A 7500-nucleotide genomic window follows, 5' to 3' on the forward strand; every position below is an offset into this window, starting at 1 on the left:
TGAGTCGAGATGGAAAAACAACGGTCATTACAGCATTCAAAATATTCACTGTCGAATCATGAGTGACCCTCTTTAAAACAAACAAACAAACTTTCATAGCATTAATATAACTAGTTTCCTACACCTACACAGCCTACTCATCACCAGCGTACTGAACCTCCTACTCACACTTCGCCCCTCACCTCCATCCCTAAAAAAAAAAAAAAAAAAAAAGAGAAAAAAAAAAAAAATGCACAACCCTCTGGCTATGAAGGTCCTTCCTTTCCAATACCTCTTTCATCTGTCATTCCACATCTTTCTAAGCTATCGTCCCCTCTCCCATCCTAATGCTCTCAATTATACACCCATTCCACCAAACGTTCATTCCACATGACCCAAAACCATTTGTGCCTCTGTCTGTAGTGTGTGTCGAAGAAAAATCTTGAAAAAGAAAAAAAAAAAAAAACTGCATCTGTTTGTGTGCGCGTCGAAGAAAAACTTTTAGAATTAGAAGAAAAATCTTAAAAAAATATATAATAAATAAAGAAAATCGTGCCTCTGTCTGTGTGCGCGTCGAAGAAAAATCTTTTAGATTAGAAGAAAAATCTTTAAATAAATATAAATAAAAAAAAACTGTGCCTCTGTCTGTGTGCGCGTCAAAGAAAAATCTTTAAGAAATAAAAAAAAATAAAAAATTGTGCCTCTGTCTGCGTCTAAAAAAATCTTTTAGAAATAAAAAAAATGAGTCAAAACCTTTAAAAATAATAATGAAATGCATGGCAATTCAATATAACGAGTATAGCAAAGTTATAAAAATATAGAAATAGGCAAAAAGCAATCCAACAACAATAAAAAAACAAAGCAGGGGAAAAACAAAAACGCATCGCCGTACCTACAGACCTACAATACTTCGCGCTGAATAACTGATGGGTGTCAAGAGGCGGTGCGAGGGCGGGCGTTCATTAAAGATCCATTGTTCAAAAAGAAACCGAGACCCCCTACCCTCCCCCTATTTACCCCCTCCCCTCCTCCTATTTAAGTCCTGCCCGTTCGCAGTACAGATGCATCCGTCTGCCTTCCGCGGCGAGGCAGAGACGACCGGAAGTACACTTACCTGCGTGGACCAGCGCTGCCAAAATTTTGGGATATATTTCGCAGTCTTTGCTCTAGGTTCGTTGTGCATACGCACGCATGCATATATTCATTTGTTTGTGTTTTGATTGTAGATTGATTTTACACTTAAATTTGTATTCTTAATCTATATATATTTTGGATTGTATGTTTCATGTTCGCTTGAAGAGGAGAGCATAATTATGCTCTCTTCATCCATGTATATGTATGTACACTTGTACAAATTCTAAAGACAGGCTCAGATGAACACGAAAATGTAAATTATATATATATAAAACAGTAAAAATAAGATATATAATTTAATGTCTGTCTTTTCAAACAATAATGGCTATATATATTCATTCAATGCAGAATTTTTAAATCACAGACAATTCAGTGATATGGATCCGTTAGGTTCCAACTATTCCCTAAAGCTAAGGAAGATTAATCCCTTATTAAATGGGGTTCAAAATGGTATGGCTAATCTTGACTTGTTTCCAAAAAAATCACGGCTTATACAGTCTTGTTATCTCTCAATCAACTAACCTTGCATGGGGTGCAATAAAAGTTACACCAATGAAAGTTACACGGGGAAGAGGCCTCTCCCAGAGGGAAGTTGAACCCAAACGTTTGTGATGATACTAAACTTGCAAATTCTGATACGAGTAATGATAAAAGTAGTACCAGCAACAGCATAAACTAAGACTCACCACGTAAAAGTAACTTGCCGTTTCAAAGGTCCGAATGTGGAAGTGGTTTTAATTAAGCAGACAATTAAAATGAAGGTATTTCTACAGAAGCAATCTGCGGTGGCCTAGACTATGGCAATTGACGTTTTCCTATGTTATTTTACTTACTGAACAAGAATTTAAAGTAATGTTTATTCGGACGACTGTAATTAACCCCCAGGGGCCAGTACTAAACACGGAGAAATACATTGGACGCCCCAATCCCTAGTGGATGTCGTATCCGCGGTTACGTTCCTTGCAGTTCGTAGGGAACTATTCTTTAGAATTACCCTGCAAGAAACGTAACCACAAATACGACATCCACTAGGGATTGGGGCGTCCAATGTATTTCGCCGTGTTTAGTACTGACCCCTGGGAGGTTAATTACAGCCGTCCGAATAAATATTACTTAAAATTCTTGTTCAGTAGGTAAAACTGCAAAGATAAACCGCAACTGCCATAGTCTGGGCCGTCGCGGATAGGTACCCTAGATCTACCAAAATGAACTATATTGGAGAGACAGCGATACCAGTATGAACAGAAATTGGTGGTTATATAGTCTTACGTATTACTAGAAAGCGATAAAGTATAGACAAATATATTTATCTCCCGTCCATCTATAATTTTTTAGCCAAAATTTATCAACCGTCCATCTTTAATTTTTCAGCCAAGATTTTTCTCCCGTTCATCTGTAATTTTTCAGCCATTTGGTTCGTCTATAAGATATGCGGAAACAAAGTGTGTTGTCGTCAATATTAAGAATTTCATTATTATAATGATAAATCATTATCCTTCATCATTAATAAATATGGCCTCTTTTACTACCGAACTCTCAGACAACCATCGCACCGTCCTTCCAGCGAATGATGCGTTATCATGGCTTTATCCTTATGCTCGATCCATCTGAGAAGTTGCCTCTTGCTGCTTCTGGTCTTCAACGCTCTGGCCAGGGGCAGTGAAAGCGACGGGTCAGGGTCGAAGTTCATCGACTGGATGGCACTCATTCCCCCAAACGTGACAGCGAAGACCGCCAGGAAATCGGACTCTCTGGTCACGAGTCTCGGAAAAATAGTGACCATCCAGCCTCCTCTGGGTGTAGTCTACTCAGACGCTTCAAAACCCAACGACACTTCGGAAGTGGAAGAGGCTTCGAAGCCGAGGACCACTTCTCAAAAGAGGGTCGCCAACTTCACGTACTCTCCCTTCGAAGCGACTGCCACCTCCTACAAGATGCGGAAGACTACTTCCAGTGAGGGTTCTTTCATCAATCTTCTTTTCGCTTTGGTCCAGAAGGAATTCACGGACTGCGACCTGGTGCTGGCTCACGGGGAGGAGGTGAGGGGAGCCGATCTAGAGGTTGTCAGGATGCTGTCTTCGCTACCGAATGAAAAACAGGTGGGGGAAAATATGTCGATTCTGAAGCTCATTTATCTCAGTTGATTTTTCTAGAAAACTGTAGCTGGATGGATATATATATATATATATATAATATATATATATATATATATATATATATATATATATATATATATATATATATATATATATATATATATATATATATATATATATATATTATATATATATATATTATATATTTATATATATACGCAGAACTTTTAACGCAATGGTGAAAATCTGGTTGTGGTATATAAGTTATCTTATCCTTTAGAAACTAGCCTCACCAAAACACGTCTGCAATTCATAATGGCACATAATAGCATAAATGAGAATAAACAATAACCTGAGACAGTTATTTCCACTATCTCAATTCCATCATCTTAATTTTACTGTCTTGTATCTCCAGATGCTGCGTATCGGATCTTTAAACGACTTTTCGTCTCTTCTCTGGCACTCGACGAAATGTCGCGGGTACTTCTTCCTCTGGGTAGACGCCGCCCTCCTCTTGAATTTCACCAATCACAACCAGGATTCGTGGGACTACGGTGGAAGGTAGATTTTTCTCTCTCTCTTTCTGCCTTTAATGTAAACACAGCGCGCAGCTCCTACAGATCCATTCGGCCTCTGTTGAGCGACGCGCGACTTAGCGAATTGGGTACCTAGATGTTTGTCGATTCTTTGTGCTTCAAATTTAAACATGAATAGTTATGATTGCAATGCAAATTTTGACATAGTTGAATGCAGATGTCTATTTGGTTGAAGGTCAAATATCAGCCGCTATAGATGCCATGTCTCATATACCTATATTTAAATAATTTTATCATTATATTATTATTATTATTATTATTTAATCATAATACATTATTATTATTATCAAAATACACAAGCACTCATGGCGAAACACTCTGAGACTATGAACTTACAAAGCACGCTTTAAAAAAATCGACGAACTACATTAGGAGAAAGAATGAAAAAGCAAAACATAATATAAAAAAATTATCGAAAAACAAGTTGTCATTAGGTCATGCGCTCATATGATTCACGTACTACATCAGCAACGCTTGTATCTATAGGTGTCTTATCTATGTCCTGGTTTGTCTTCTGTGGTATCTCTGCCATTAAGTCTAAATATGTATATATTCATCTGTTTATTTAATCCTGAAGTGCGAGGAAATATCTCCTGACAATATATTTATAGAAACGTACATCTTAAAGTCTAGGGTTACAACATTTCCCCTTTCGTTTACGTATTATTAATTTTTACTCGTCTTCCTTCAGTTTACTTTAGCTGGTACACTTTTTAGGGGTCTAATCGTCATCATTTAATCTTTATTATTATTATTATTATTATTATTATTATTATTATTATTATTATTATTATTATTATTCAGAAGATGAACCCTATTCATATGGAACAAGCCTGCAGGCTTATCTTTTCTGGAAAATCCATCCTTAGGTTTACCTTCTACTCTTTGTCCATGGGTTTATTTTTCCTGGAAGCACTGTCTTTTTGTTCAATTTCTTGCATATTTCTTCGGCTAAATATTTCTGGCATCACTGTCTTCAAGTTCATCAATTGCTCGCATATTCCTTCGGTTAAATATTTCTGAAATCTATCTTCAAGTTCACCAATTTCTTGCATATTCCTTCAGTTAAATATTTCTGGCATCACTGTCTTCAAGTTCATCAATTGCTGCATATTCCTCCGGTTAAATGTTTTTCTGTCATCACTGTCTTCAAGTTCATCAATTACTCGCATATTCCTCCGGTTAAATATTTCTGGCCATCACTGTCTTCAACTTCACCAATTTCTTGCATATTCCTTCAGTTGAATATATTTCTGGCATCACGTCTTTCAACTTCAACCAATGTTTCTTGCAATTTCCCATTCCTTAGGTAAATATTTCTGGCATCACTGTCTTCAAGTTCATCAATTTCTTGCATATTCCTTCAGTTAAATATTTCTGGCATCACTGTCTTCAAGTTCACCAATTTCTTGCATATTCCTTCAGTTAAATACTTTCTGGCATCACTGTCTTCAAGTTCACCAATTTCTTGCATATTCCTTCAGTTAAATCTTTCTGGAATCACTCCCCTCAGGTTAATTTTGGCGTCACTTCCCTCAGATTTGCATCTCTCCTCCGGTTCATTTTTCTAAACGTCGTCTCTCCCCAGGTATATATTTTCTGGAATCACACTGGAGGTCCTGGAACAACTGGTCCAGTCCAAGAAAGGGAGGAAGACGGAGCATATCGTAGGACTGATGAAGGTGAGTGGTGTTTTTTTTATTTTTTTATTGAGGGTCAATGAGTGGGTGAAGCAGCGTGCATAAATTCCCAAAGATATCATGAAATAAATAACCTTCCAAAATCCTAATAAAAGAAGGGTGATGCTGGAACGTGCATTTAATCTTAACAAATTATCGATGGGTACCAAGTTTTGAAAGTCTAAGAGTGAGGCAGCGTGCATAAATTCCCAAAGATGTCATGAAATAAATAACCTTCCAAAGTCCTAATAAAAGAAGGGTGATGCTGGAACGTTCATTTAATCTTAACAAAATGTCGATGGGTACCAAGGTTTGAATGTATAAAAGGGTTGCTGAACCAACTACCCACTAGGGAAGTAAAGTGTGAATGTTGAATGTGGATAGAAAAAAGGTATAAGTTGTAGAATTTTAATGACTTGTGTAGTATTTCTGTCATAAGAAGAATCTAAAGAGTGAGCACTGTAGTGATATGTAAAAGAGTGGTAAAAATTTAATGGCAGGTCAAAGCCTGGATTAGAATCATTTTCAGATGGTGTTGTCATTTGAATGCGATCATTTGAAAAGAAAAGAGGATGAGAGTGAAATGAATACGTACACAATTCGAATGTTTTGAGAGGAAGACCTGGATACGGATGGCTAGATAGCGGTAACTGGGGGGGGGGGGGGGGGGGCGGGGGGGGGGGGGGGGGGGGGGGGGGGGGGGGGGGCCTTCAATATACAGGCAGCGAGAGAGTCTGCACAAGATATAGGTGAATGGTGTTGTGTATAGGGGGTTTTTGAGACGAGGCTCGTGAACCCCAGTGCAGAGCAAAAGGCAAGTATGTTTTATAGTTCTGCGATATATCGGCCAACATATAAATAATTTCGTAACATTTCATAAGACTAAACTCCAGCCCTGTGAGAGTCCAGATGTCTAACTCGGTGCTCTGATCAAACCATCTTTGATAACGACGTCAATAATTCTAATACCTTCTTTGGTGCAGTACAGAGACGATGTCCACTGGGGCGTGTACTCCAACAACCTCTTCTGGGGCACAGGGTTACATCACATCGGCAATTGGTACCAAAACAAGTTCTCTTCGGCTGTCGACATTTTCCCGGACAAAACCTCTGATCTCCGTGGAATACCGCTAAAGGTCAGTTGTATATAACAGTTACAGAAAATATTTATATTACTGACTTTAATAGTATATTAAAAATTTCTCCCAAAAGTGGATTCATGCTTTAACTACTGAAACCCAATCTGCATTAAACATCCACACTTCACTTCCACAAAGGGGCACTGGTTCAACAGTCCTTTCAAACAGTCCCGACTTGGCTTCGGCAGGTAATTCAAATATCTTTGCAGTCTTTGTACTTGTACTACACACCACGCTATCCTCTCGAGCTATTTGTTACTGCCTCTACTTCATTCTAAGTTCTTATGGAAATCAATCCCGTCCAATCTAACCTCCTATTATACATATTATATATTTTATATAAATTAGATATATTTAAAAAAAATAAATATATATAATATAAATATATATAATATACATATATATATAATATATATTTTTATATCTGAATAAGAGGAGCCCCAAAAAAATCCAAAATCCCCAAATTTAAGTAAGTTAATGCTATATATTCAGAAGACAGCTGCAGGCATTATCCTGCATTTAGAGGGAGAAGACTTGGACGGTTCCTCCGAAACACATAGCATTATCTTTCTATATTTTTGGATTTTTATGGGCTCCTTTTACCAGATGGAATTTTGTTATAACAGAAAACATTTCACAATCTTATACATACATACATATATTATATACACACACATATATATATATATATATAAGAAATATATATTATTATATACTATCCTATTATATTATATATATTTATTGTATATTATTAATAGGCTGCTAACTTTTCACTAACGCATATATCTTCTAACTTGACTGTAATGAAATGTTTTATATAGGAAGAGTTTTGCCAACATTTTCAGAAATTCCTTATTTAGCTTAAGAGTTTCATGGA

Source organism: Macrobrachium nipponense, chromosome 40 (genome assembly GCF_015104395.2).
Source record: "Macrobrachium nipponense isolate FS-2020 chromosome 40, ASM1510439v2, whole genome shotgun sequence".
Lineage (NCBI taxonomy): Eukaryota > Metazoa > Arthropoda > Malacostraca > Decapoda > Palaemonidae > Macrobrachium > Macrobrachium nipponense.